The sequence below is a fragment of the Bos mutus genome, chromosome 3 (assembly GCF_027580195.1).
Source record: "Bos mutus isolate GX-2022 chromosome 3, NWIPB_WYAK_1.1, whole genome shotgun sequence".
In the NCBI taxonomy this organism is placed as follows: Eukaryota; Metazoa; Chordata; class Mammalia; order Artiodactyla; family Bovidae; genus Bos; species Bos mutus.
In genome coordinates, this window is record NC_091619.1 from 109518858 (window position 1) to 109532731 (window position 13874).

General features: G+C 46.7%; 1 protein-coding gene across 1 annotated transcript in view; it reads left to right on the plus strand.

Annotated features, from left to right (window-relative positions):
- The window catches only part of LOC138985581 (CUB and sushi domain-containing protein 2-like), a 335213-nt gene that overhangs the window by 116070 nt on the left and 205269 nt on the right, over positions 1–13874 (plus strand). The gene's annotated exons all lie outside the window — the stretch shown is intronic.

Here is a 13874-nt window from a genome sequence, read left to right on the forward strand (position 1 = left end):
TTGTGTTTCTATTTTTTTAAATTCTGTTTTCTCCCGGGCTTCACTGTATTACCAAGTACCTCAACTTGGTTTTGGAAATAAGGGAGATATAAACCCTAAGTAGAAGACATAAAAGAAGTAGCTTGAAATTTTTTTTTGCTCACTATGGTGACTGCAAGGAGTCAGCTTTATATCATTCAGAGGAGAACAATCAATTTTTCTTTAATAGCAGAGATTAGGGTTTCTTGGTTTGAGTTATGCAAATAATTTCCATTTCTCTCAGCCTGTTTAACTATGGTGTTAGCATTCAAATTAACACTAATATCCTCAGATTATACACTATTATTATTATTAACTTTATTATATTAGTTCAGAAGGTGGTTCATCGAGATCGCTGTCATTTCCCTGTGAAATTTACATCTCATTAATAGGTAATTATGCTGCTCTTGGCTAAGACCCACACTGCTATTTTGTGTTGAGATCATTAATAGGCATATTTTAAGACTGTTAATGATAATTAATAACAGCAATGACATAACACCCTAGTAAAGCACGCCAGTTATGTGAAGGCTTTCCTCCTCTTGCCTCTGAGAACTTAATAAGTGATGCTTTCTTGAATGGAATTATAGGAATATAGAAATAGATACCACCTTTGTCTTGGCTAGGAATACATGACAGAAAGAGGGCAAATCCTACCTCCCTTGGCAAAATTCATGCCTGTTGGTATTGGGTGGAGGGGATGCAGTTTGGTGCTTTATCCTAAGTGATTTAGGGCTCCTGAGAAGGAACCTGAGGAGGGGTATCAGTTATTTTTAACTAACGATACTAAGAAGGCTCCAGAGAAAGTTTCACATGCCTTTAATTGAGGGCTTCTGACAGAACTCCAGATTGCTTTAACAGAGAGCTCCTGAAAAGACCTACCTGTCTTTAAAGTGAAGTGTCCTGGGATATCCCAATTCTTTGAAACAAAGACTCGGTTCCTCCCCAAAGCAAGACTGTGATCTTGGTCATCCTGGTTGTGTCCTCAGCCAGATCCTTTGGCTGTTAACCCAAACTAAGTCTCTTGAGTCTCATTTAATCTCCTGATGAAGAGAGACGTCTTCAGAAGCTTCTTCCACAGTCTTTCAGCTGTGGGAAGGCTGGCGGGGCCTGGGGATGGTGCAGGGAGTGAGTCACAGACACTAGAGCTGGTGGCTGCAGCGATCCCAGGAGGGGCGGGCACACTAGGTGACCTTGTGTGAGATGTCCTCCTTTAGCAATGTTTGTGGATCTGTGTCTGACACCTGGGCTTTCATGAGGTTTTAGGGAAAAAGTGTCCTATTGATCCCTGACCACACTACCTGCTTTGGGAAACAAAGCCAAGTGCTTCTCCATCAGCCAGAGCAGAGCTGAAGGCACATTCCCAGAGCCCTTTAAAATCAGAGGTTCTAGCCAGGAATTCATGGGAAGGTCTAGAGGGGCATCAAAGGTGTGAAAACCCCTTATAATTAGAAGCCACATACTCAAAATATAAGGGCATGTGCATTTTTTTTTTTTCTTGAAAGTGTCCAGAAGAGGGATCAATAAACTATGGCCCACCTGGCTAAATCCAGCTTCTGGCTTGTCTTTGTAAATAAAGTTTTATTAGAACTCAGCCAAGCCCTTTTGCTGTTGTTGTCTATGACTGTCTGTATGTACTACAACTCCAAACTTGAGTTATTGCCACAGAGACCACATGGCTTGCAAAACTGAAAATATTTGCTATCTGGCCCTTTACCCCAAATGTTTGATGACCCCTGGTCTAGAATTGTGCTATCCTGTACAGTAGCCTTTAACCACTTGCCACTTTCATATTTACATGAATAAAACTTTAATAAAACTTAAATTCCTTTTCCCAGTTGCACCAGCCTCCTCTCAAGTGTTGGGTAGCCACGTGTGGCTTGTGGCTCCCATACCGGGCAATATGAGAACGTTTGTATCGCTGCAGAGAATGCTTCTAGATTCCTAGACAAAGCGAGCCGGACTTCCATCGACTCACAAAGGGTCTGTGATTCAATGAGATTACACTTTAAGATAAAGTGGAGGCCAGTAAGTCCCTCCTCCCACCTGCCTGGCGTGGCAGGTAGCAGCCCAGACACATGAAGGATCAATGGTGCAGAAGGAAGGGCCTGCCCTATCTCAGCTGCATAATGGTACTGTGTTATGCTGTGCTAGGTCACTTCAGTCCTGTCCAACTCTTTGCAGCCCCATGGACTGTATGTACCCTGCCAGGCTCCTCTATCCATGGGGATTCTCCAGGCAAGAATGCTGGAGTGAGTTGCCATGCCCTCCTCCAGGGGATCTTCTGAACCCCAGGATTAAACCCTTATCTCCTGTGGCTCCTGCATTGCAGGCAGATTCTTAACCACTGAGCCAGCAGGGAAGCCCTTGCGTAATGACACCAGATCGCTAAGTCATTGGCATTGAGAAGACAAAGCTTCCAGGTGAGGCCTGGGCAGACCCTGGACAGTGCAAACAGGTTGCTGTGGTTGAGTGACTCTCTGCAGTCACCTGCGCAGGGTTTCTGCCAACTGCACGGTCTGTGTGGCTCTGTCTTTGTGCCTGGCAGAGTGACTCGCATGCAGGCATCTGTGCTAACAGGAGAGGCAAGAGCAGGAAAGCCGAGGCTGTGGCTTGATCTCACTGATCTGGCTCGGGACTGGACCATGGGGCAATTTGTGCCTCCGGGAAAGTGTGAGTTGCACTGACTTTTGAGATATCCAAAGTGGAGGGGTCAGGAGGGCAGGTGGCAGAGACCAGCAGGGGCAGCCACAGCTGCGGATGAACCATGTGACATGTTACATCCACAGTGGTCAGGGGTCCACTCTATCACTGGACTTCTCAACAAGGCATAAGACAAGCCCCTGTTTAGGGACTTGCTGATTAATACTAGTAGCTTGGCCCTGGAAGTGAGTAACTGGGTGATGCTGGGCAGATTTTTAAACTCTCCGAGCCTCGTTGGAGGGAGGGGGTGATCCAGTGATCCAAAAGATATTGAAGATTTGGCTCTCCGAGGAAGAAGTGAGCCCTCCCCTCCACTCAGAGCCCACCTTAGTCGTTTGTGCTAGACAACAAGCAGACAGGCAGACTGGCTCTAGAGACCCCCTCACCTTCCCCGCATCAGCCCAGGCTGCCCCCAGCCCAGGCAGCCTCCTCACTTGCACCCTTTTGGACATCGCTGGCCCTTTCTAAATGCCATCAGGGCCCCACTCTCGTAGCTCCGCTGGCTGACATCCCTGAAAGTCTGCTATCAAAAGCAGTCTCATCCTCCTCCACCCTCCTCGGGAGAGTGAAAAGTACAGATAAGGAACTGAACTGTTGCTAGGGATTTGGGAGAAAGGTGAAGTCAGGTGAAGGGTGTCAGCTCAGAGCTGCTGCTGCTTCAAGGAAAAGATCAAAAAGGCCAATCATCAAAGCCCGAGATGACAGGAGATGCTTGATTCGTAATCCCTGGGGGCAAGAGTGTGGGCTGTGGCCACGGACAGGAGGGAAGAGGATCAACTTGTGTTAAGCGCTGACTGTATGCCAGGCACTTTACATACATTATCTCATTTAATCCCCGAGATAGCCCCACGGACAGACCTCGCTATCTCCATCTTACAGATGTTGGAGCTGGGACTCAGGAGTTTTGTGTTCCGATTAAGGCTACTTGATGACCAGGAGTTTCAAAGTAACTTCTCTGGCTCTAAAGACTATGCTCATCTCCTACTCTGTACTCCCCACAAAACTCCTGAAGGAAAGCAGAGATGGGTGACTCTCTCTTATGGGCAAGTGGATTGGAACTAAGTCAGAAGCAGGGTGGACACAGGAAGCCTGTCTTGGATTCAGCTTCCTGATGTCTGGCTTGGGTCATCTCAGAGAGGCAATAAGAGATATGTCCAGACTCAGCTAAAGTTTCAGATAAAATACAAGATGCCTAATTAATCTGTATTTTATATTATTCAAATTTTTAAATTTTGAAAAAAAATTTTTTTTAGCATAAGTATATCCCCAAGATGCTTACTCCTTGGAAGGAAAGTTATGACCAATCTAGATAGCATATTTGAAAGCAGAGACATTACTTTGCCAACAAAGGTCCATCTAGTCAAGGCTATGGTTTTTCCAGTGGTCATGCATGGATGTGAGAGTTGGACTTTGAAGAAAGCTGAGCCCCGAAGAATTGATGCTTTTGAACTGTGGTGTTGGAGAAGACTCTTGAGAGTCCCTTGGACTCCAAGGAGATCCAACCAGTCCATTCTGAAGATCATCCCTGGGTGTTCTTTGGAAGGAATGATGCTAAAGCTGAAACTCCAGTACTTTGGCCACCTCATGCGAAGGGTTGACTCATTGGAAAAGACTCTGATGCTGGGAGGGATTGGGGGCAGGAGGAGAAGGGGACAACAGAGGATGAGGTGGCTGGATGGCATCACCGACTCGATGGATGTGAGTTTGAGTGAACTCCAGGAGTTGGTGATGGACAGGGAGGCCTGGCGTGCTGCGATTCATGGGGTCGAAAAGAGTCGGACACAACTGAGCAACTGAACTGAACTGACTGATATCCCAAGTATTTCATGGGACATACTGTTTTTAAATTGATGGATAATTGCTTTACAGTATTGTGTTAGTTTCTGCCATACATCAGCATGAATCAACCATAAGTATACATATTAATATGTCCCCTCCCTCTTGAACGTCCCTGCCACCTCCCATCCCATTCCACCCCTCTAAGTTGTCACAGAGCACCAGGTCATGGAACATACTTATACTAAAAAGTTGCATATTCTTTGTCTAAAATTATTTTTTTTGGCTGCATCGGGCCTTAGCTGTGGGCTGTAGTACCTTTTGTTGTGGCACTCGGGCTCAGTAACCCTGAGACACGTGGGGTCCTAGTTTCCTGACTGGGGATTGACCCTGTGTCCCTTGCACTGCAAAAGTGAAGTCACTCAGTCGAGTCTGACTGACTCTTTGCGACCCCATGGACTGTAGCCTACCAGGCTCCTCCCTCCATGGGATTCTCCAGGCAAGAGTACTGGAGTGGGTTGCCATTTCCTTCTCCCGGGGATCTTCCTGACCCAAGGATTGAACCCGGGTCTCCCACATTGCGGGCAGATGCTTTAACCTCTGAGCCACCAGGGAAGCCCTTGCCCTGCGAGGTGCATCCTTAACCACTGGACCACCAGGGAAGTGCCCAGTGTCCTGTATTTTTATCTGCTATCTGGCTGCCTCATTCCCAGCACTGATCCCCAGGAGTTTTAACCCGACTCATCTCCTCCTCCCCCTCCTCTGCCTGCCCAGACCTGCCCACGTTCCCCTCTGCCCAGTACGGGCCGCCCACTTACTGCAGAGGATGTAGCTTCCCTTCCTCCCTTCTTGTGAGTGTTCATTTGACAGCTCTCTGCACCTTCGCATGTGTGCGCACAGATGCGGATCCATGTGCACTTGGGGTTACACTGTGTGTGTAGTTCTGTAGTCTGGTTAATGAGGCTGACACTTTTCTGTGATAATAAAACAGCCCCGCTTTGTTCTTTCTAATGAATATCAGTGAAGGAGCCATTGTGGTTTGCCTGTACCCCAGCTATTTAACCAGTCATCTTCTGGGGACATTTAAGTGAAGAACATCCTTGTACATACAACTTAAACCCTCATCTAATTATCTTAGGATAAATTCTTTGAAGTGCAATTGCTGGGTCAAAGAGTGTGTCAATCTTCCATTTTAATACATAATCCCATGGTATCTGTAGGAAGATCTTACCGGGATATAAGAGGGCCCATCCCTGCTCTTTACCTACATTGCACATTGGGGAGTTTTAAGTTAGTTTCATTGATTAAAATAGATGTGATGAAATCACATTTGTGGTTATAATTTGGGTCTCTCTGATGATACGGAAGGCTGAGCACCTGTCATCACTTTCCGGCCTTTTGTAGATCATTTTGTAAATTGCCTGTCCCTGTCTCTGCCTACTTTTCTTTTCGGGTGTTAGTATTTTTTTCTTTTCCTTTTTGTAAGTGGTTTTGCATATTAAGGCTGTGAGTTTTATGGGTTTCCTTTTGATGTGCAGCAGTTTTAATTTTTATGTCACCAATTTTTAAATTTTTAATTTCTCTTTGATAATCTACCTTTGGTGTTATGCTTAGAAAGGCCCTTTCCATGCCAAGAGCAGCTAAATCGTCATTTAGATAGTCCTCCGATTCTTTCAGCATTTTATTTTTCCATTTTACTTCTAAGTCCCTCTGGAATTCAGCTGTGTTTGTCCTGGTTTCAGGGAGTCTGTCTCTGATTCTCCAATGTTCTCCGTGTCCTTCTGTCTGTCTTTCAACGTGTGGAAGCCTCTTGCTTCCCTGATGTGCCTCCCTCCTCCCCAGCCCCCAGGGTGTCTCTCCCTGACACTTTAGTCTTATTGCCCTTTAGACGTTGCTTCTCCCAGCTGAGCCCGTGGGCTTCACACCTTTCCCACAAATGACTCTCAGAGATGTAAGGGATTGCTTCTGTCTCTCACAGGCTGATCAACAGACAGACAAGAGTTATAAGCAGATCAGAAATGTCAGTTAGAGTCTCTGCAGGTTTTGATGCTTAATCCTGATGGCGCCTTTTGCATTTTAGCAGCATCATTCATAAGCAGTCACTTTGACACTTTGGTGCAAGACAGCCCATCTCTGACCACTGGTTCTCAGTCTGTTAGATTTAACATCTAACAGATGTTAAATTTAATTTAACATTAAATCATCTACATCTAAAAACGGGTATTTCTGTTTTGTTAAATCTATCATCTTGGGTTCTTCCTCTCAAAAATACAAGAGGCTTCCTTAAAAATCAAAATCACTTATCCTCACATGGAATCTAGGAGGAAGAGGAACACTTATTTTTGCAAATCGCTGGTTGCCATAAGGGAGAGGCTGCATAATACAGTGATTAAGACTTCAGGTTCTGAGTTCCAGCGTTATCTGGAATCAAACCCCATCTCGGCCACTCACTTGCTGTGTGACCTTGGGCCAGTTATTTCATTTCTTTGAGCTCATTGCCTCTGTAAAATCAGCATAAGGATATTACTTCATAAAGTTGTGAAGATTAAAAAGAAAACACACAAATCACATAATGTGCTCAGCACAGGGACTGGCAGATTGTCAGTGTTTGATAAATATCAGCTATTGAGTGAAGCCACCCTCCCCCTAACCTCACTGGACTGAGATTATTTCAGGAGATGCTCACTCTATAAGTCACAGTCCCAGCCCCACCCCAGCGCCCTGACCCTGTGTTTGCATAAAATCCTCAGCCCAGTTGTTCATGGTGTGTCTGGGCTGAGGAACAGACCTTGGCTTCTGTGGGGAGGAGCAGAGGCGCCTCCATATCCGTGAGCTCCCGCGCTGCTGGAGAAACCACCCACCTCACAGGGATGAGATTGCGGGCCCTGTCCCCCAGTGGATTGGAGCTAATAGGGCCAATGCCAGCAACTTAGTCTTTTCGTGGCCTCTTCTCTTTGTGTCAGAGATGTGGGCTTTAGGGCTCATGACACTAATGACACATCCAGCAGACCTGAGACTTTGGGGATCGTGGACCTGAAAGTGGTGACTGTCTCCAGACACACACAAACACAAGACACTTTCCCATATATTTTTCATATAATTCAGATGCCCTGAAGCCCATCTGTGAACCATTGGTTCACCTGAAAAACAGCCCAGAGAGGCTGACATAACACATAAGGTGGATGGTAGAGATTCTTGCATTCATCGAGCTGATGTATTTTGAGTGCTACTGTGTGCAATGCCCAGTGTTTCAGCTAAGCACCATGCTCACTGTCATGATTTACCCCTGCCACCCCTACCCACCCGCCTGCACAAAGGGAAGCGAGCAGGGAGGAGCTCAATTTAGTGCCGCTTCTTAGTGAGCTTTGCTCCCAGTGCAAGCCTGTTATGTCACCTCTGCCTGCATTGCAGGCAGATTCTCTGCCATTTGAGTCACCAAGGAGGGCCCATAAGGACCACAGCATCATGGAACTGGGTCAAATAGACACATCTGCGAGGGACAGATGGATAGAAATGGAGCTCCCTGTTGTTGCTCTACCAAGAGAAGCAGGTTGGGACAGAGTGTTCTTTCCTGGGTTTTGGAGGGGGAGTGGGGTGGAGGTGATCATGTCACTTTGCACACCAGGAAATTGAGGTCCAGAGAAAAGGACCCTTCCTGGTTTTATACACTCCTGTAATTAGACCTGCTGACTCCCCTCTCCTGGCCTTTCTGGCAATTTGCTCGTTTTGAAAGAGTTCCCCAATTTGGGGGCATTCTGCAGACGTCTCAAAATCGGACTAATGGAAGCTATTTGACCGTATGCATACATACACTGAATACGCAACTTGTACCATTTGGGCCATCGGGTGGTTGCAGGGAGGCGGAGGATATCCATTTCCTCTGCCCGGGAGGGGATGGTGTGTGCTTCCTGAGTGAACTTGCTCCATTTCCAAGGGCTCTGGCTTGGGAGTTGGAGAACATTCTTTTTAATCAATACAGTGGAGTAGCAAATTAATACACAGAGATGTGACATTTGAGACAAATTGGGCAGCACTTCTCCGTAAGTGGGGAGTCAGGATGAATTTCATATCACGTCCTCAATAATCCCACAAACAGTTCATCATGCATAGTGATATTTTGGTTAACATAGCTTGAAGATGACATCATACCAGATTCTAGTGCCCTGACCCTTCTTGTGTCAAGGTGTCAGAAGACAGCTTGATGAAGGAGAAGATGCGTTTTCAGGTGGCCAGATGACTTGCAGGTAACAGGTGCATCCACTTTACTTCTCTGGCCCTGTCCATTCATTCTTTATTTCAACAAATATATACTGTACACTTGCTTTATGCCAGGTTGTAAGGTAGACTTTGAGCAATATGAGTGAATAATAAGTGGCCCTCATCTTCAAGGAGCTCTGAGACCTACAGTGAGTAAGAGCAGAGGAAGGGAATCCAGGAAGAGGTAGCTTCAACCCTGGCCAGCTCTGACACCTGTGCATCTCCCAACCTCCCTGAGCTGGTTTCTTGCAAAAGAGAAATTGCAGTGTCCACTTCAATGATTTGTAATGAGGGCCATAGGAGTTGTAAGTCAACAAGAAAAAAACAAATATTGTATATTCATGTAAAAATGTGGAATCTAGAAAAATGGTAGAGATGAACTTGTTTGCAAGGCAGAAATAGAGACACAGATGTCCTGCTGCTGCTAAGTCGCTTCAGTCGTGTCTGACTCTGTGAGACCCCACAGATGGCAGCCCACCAGGCTCCACCGTCCCTGGGATTCTCCAGGTAAGAGCACTGGAGTGGGGTGCCATTTCCTTCTCCAATGCATGAAAGTGAAAGTGAAAGTGAAGTCGTTCAGTAAGTGTCCGACTCTTCGTGACCCCATGGACTGCAGCCTACCAGGCTCCTCCGTCCATGGGATTTTCCAGGCAAGAGTACTGGAGTGGGTTGCCATTGCCTTCTCCGACACAGATGTAGAGATCAAAAATATGGACACTAAGGGGAGAAAGAAAGGGTGGAATGAATTGGGAGACTGGGATCTATATATATATATATATGTGTGTGTGTGTGTGTGTGTGTATGCATATATAGATATATACATGTATGTGTATTATGTATATAGACACTAATACACATGTGTGTGTGCTCAGTCACTCAGCAGTGTTTGACTCTTTGTGACCCCATGGACTGTAGTCCACCAGGCTCCTCCGTCTATGAAATTTTCCCAGGCAGGAATACTGGAGTGGGTTGCCATTTTCTACTCCAGAGGATCTTCCTGACCCAGAGATTGAACCTGCGTCTCCTGCATGTCCTGCATTGGCAGGTGGATTCTTTACCACTGAGTCACCTGGGAAACCCATACACTTATATGTGTAACTGCCTTACAAACAAGTTCATATGTATATATATATATATATATGTATATATATATATATATATATATATATAAAATAACTAATGAGAACCTGATGTATAGTACAGGGAACTCTACTTAATGCTCTGTAGTGACCTAAATGGTAAGGAAATACAAAAAAGAGGGGCTGTATATATACATATAGCTGATACACTTTGCTGTACAGCAGAAACTAACACCACATTATAAAGCAACTATACCCTGGGAAAAGGAAAGGTTAATGGCTGGAAAGTGTCCAGTACAGTCTCTAGCCAAGAAGCATGCATTCCTTGCCCAAGTGGAGGACACTGCTCTCATGCCTGGTTGGCTGTTTGGGTATCAAGTCTGCGTCCTGCTGTGTCCCTCTTGTGTGACCTTGAACGAGGCTCTGAGCCCCTCAGCTCCCTTCTATGGGACATGGGATCATTCTCTCTTCCTTTCAAGGAGGGAGTGAGCATTTGTGGTAAGGTACAGAAAGCACCTAGCATGACATTTGGCACAGAGTAGGTGCCACATCAAAGGACGCTCTTATCATAGGGCCTGGTGTGTTTTGTAGGGATGAAAAAAAAATTATTTCCTGTGACAAAATCTTTTGTCAAGCTTTGTGGGTCTCCAAGAGCAAGGAATGTCTCCTATTTTTTTTTTATTTCTTCTGTCACTGCAAAGCCTTAGTCTGGGGCTTGGCACACAGTAGGGGTGTTGCAATACTAGCCACTGCTTGCCTGTCCTAACCTGAGTTTCTGCTAGTCCATATCAGGCTTTTGTGCAAACTAGCATAACTGGCCACCCTGAGGGGTCATGTGAGTGTACAGCTTTGTGGGCGGACTAGAGGCTGAGTTTCAGTTCTCATCGCCCCTCTGCCTGGGCACTGTTTGGCAGTACTCAACCTGAGTAGTTGTACATGGTGCCCTTGCTCCAAGGCTCTCCTCTTAGGAGTCTACAGTTACCCACTGTCCAACAGCAGATTCAAAGAGTCATTAGAGGCAGGGTGCAAGGATCTCAGGGAGCTTTCACTTAAAACGCTCTAATTACTTCCCAGATGGAGAGTGCGAACTCCTTACCTGGCCCTCAAAACCTGGCATCAGCTGCACCTCCATCCCCTTCCTCTTCCAGCCACACTAGCTTTGTTGGTCTTCGGATACACCATGCTCTGTCTCCCCACCCACCCTCCAGACATGCTGAGTCCCTCTACTGAACCTTCCCCACCCACCCAGCCACTCTTCTCTGCCTCTTTGTTTCCTTCCAGTCTGTTTAAACCAAATCCAGAGACTGCCCCTGGTGCCCAGTACTCCCTTACTTTCCTTCTTTGCTCCCATGCGTCTCCTCTGGTCACCAGCATCCTTGTGTATTTCCTGTTCCATGTGTGCCTTCTCCCCTCTGGTGTATGTTCCTTGACAGTGGAGAGAACTGAGACAAAAGCTCAGGGTCCAGAGGAAATATCCGCTCTCGGCTCAGCCAGTTAGGAGCTAGTGTGGGACTTTGAGCAGCTCACTTAACCTCCTCTGACCTCCACTGTCACAGGGACAATAATAATAGTAATCCCTACTCTGTTGGATCATTGCTGGGAACAAATGAGACAACACATGTCAAGGGTTCCTGACGTGCCTGGTGTGGGATAAACACTGAGAAGGCAGACGTGTGGGCTCTTACGATCACTGTTCACAGCTGCACCTAGCCCAGGATCTGACATCTGGTAGATGCTCAGTAAATAATGATGGAATAAATGAGTGGACAGGGGTCATTTCACCCAGTGTAACAGAAAGAGATTTGCTTAGGGTACCCTGGACTGTCAGGAAGATCCCCTGAAGTAGGAAATGGCAACCCACTCCAGTATTCTTGCCTGGAAAATTCCATGGACAGAGGAGCCTGGCGGGCTACAGTCCATGGGGTCACAAGAGTTGGACATGACTGAACGTGCACACCATCTGTCCATCCACCTGGGACTGTGTCCCATTGAATTCAAGATGTCTTCAGTAAAAGATTCAGTTTTGTTGTATGTACCACTCAGAAAGAAAAAAAAAATGCTCCCGACTGAAGTATGACATGCCATCGATTTTAAGATACATCCTAATTTCAAAAATATTAAAATATGGAAAATTGTACTCCCTGGAATTGATGAAGGATGATAACGGCTTAATTGCTTTTGACCACCCTTCACCCCATTTGGGGTGGACTCATCACTCTGACCTCTTCTCCGACCCACAGCTCTCCAACCATCAGGCTCCTCCTTTTCAACATTCAGGTGATGGCTCTCGCTGGACATGTGATCACCTCTTAATTCATTCTCTCAGCTCCAAGTCTCATTACTTCTCAATTTTCTGCATTGAACTCTATTTAACACCTATTAGCACAGGTCTTGAGCTGATAAATGACCTTCTTGTGGGAGGCAGTGGGATGCCTCAGTCTTGATCCTGTTTTTCGTATCTGTGCTGAAGACAGGGGAACCCATGGAACCCAAACATTGGTCCCTCAGGACCACTGCCAGCCCCCTGCCAGCCCCTCCCATAAGGGCTCCCAAGGCACCAGGAATACCATTGGATGGGGACCTGAATGTGATTGCTCCCGCTTGGATGGGAGGTGAGAGTGTCAGCCTTCAGCTGCTCCTCTGGCTGTGACTGTAGCTGGATATATTCACCTGTCTCCTTCCTGTGGACTTGGGTCAGGTGACCCTATCAGAGCTTCCTCCACTGACCTTCTGTCCTGGAGGCCAGGGGACACATGTCCTTCCACTGTCTCTTGCTTGTGGGAACCTATTACCCACTCGTGAGTCAGTCATCAGCAGGGAGAGAACACTTCTAAATAGAAGTATCAGGATTGAATATTCCCATCCCATGGCTTTCTATTAATTGATAATCTGGGTGTGATTAGCCACTGATTTGACTCGTTCTTTCCAGCCTTACCCTTCATTAGTGTGGATAACTGAGGTTTGGACCTGCTGCTATTTCATTGAGCAGCAAGAGAGAGAAGCACTTAGGGCTCTGATCTGGAGATTTGGTGGTGGGCAGATGACCTCTCTCCTTCCCCTTTCCACCCTGTGGAATGGTGGGTGTTGTTTCCTTGTATGTGCTCTGGATCTCTGAGCCCAGGGCCAACCGCTGAGATGAAGAAAACGAAGGGACCAGCTCTTGAGCGCCCTCAACATGACAGGTTCAGATATGCAATGGGAGCTTTGAAGGCATTGCTACACCACTGGCAAGCAAGACCTTAGGAATTCCCACTGTATACAGAGGGAAGAAGGTACAGAGAGGTTAGTTACCTTGCCTGAGGTTATATAGCACCTAAAGGTCATGCTGTATTGAAGGCAGGAGGAGAAGGGAATGACAGAGGATGAGATGGTTGCATGGCATCAGCGACGTGATGGACATGAGTTTGAGTAGGCTCCAGGAGTTGGTGATGGACAGGAAAGCCTGGCGTGCTGCAGTTCATGGGGTCACAGAGAGTCGGACACGACTGAGCGACTGAACTGAACTGGTCATGCACAGTTTGAAAATCGGTTTGTTTCCAAAGCCCACCTCTTTCTACTTGATGCTGCCTCCCCAGATAAGCCCCATATACAGCAGGGGTCCCCAACTCCCTGTTAGGAACCAGGATGCACAACAGGAGGTGAGCAGCTTCATCTGTATTTATAGCTGATCCCCATCACCTGCCTTACCATCTGAGCTCTGCCTCCTGCTGGATTGGCAGCAGAATTAGATTCTCATAGGAACTTGAGTCCTAACCCAAAAGTCAAGGTGGAATATCTTGAGACCCTGGTGGCTCAGATGGTAAAGAATCCACCTGCAATGCAGGAGACCTGGGTTCAATCCCTGGTAGGGAAGATCCCCTGGAGAATAGAATGGCTATCCACTCCTATATTCTTGCCTGGAGAATCCCCATGGATAGAGGAGCCTGACAGGCTACAGTCCATGGTGTCACAGAGTCGGACACAACTGAGCGGCTAAGCATAGCACAAATGTAATTGCTTGAGTCATCTCAAAGCCATCCCCTCCTCCCTGGTCCATGAAAC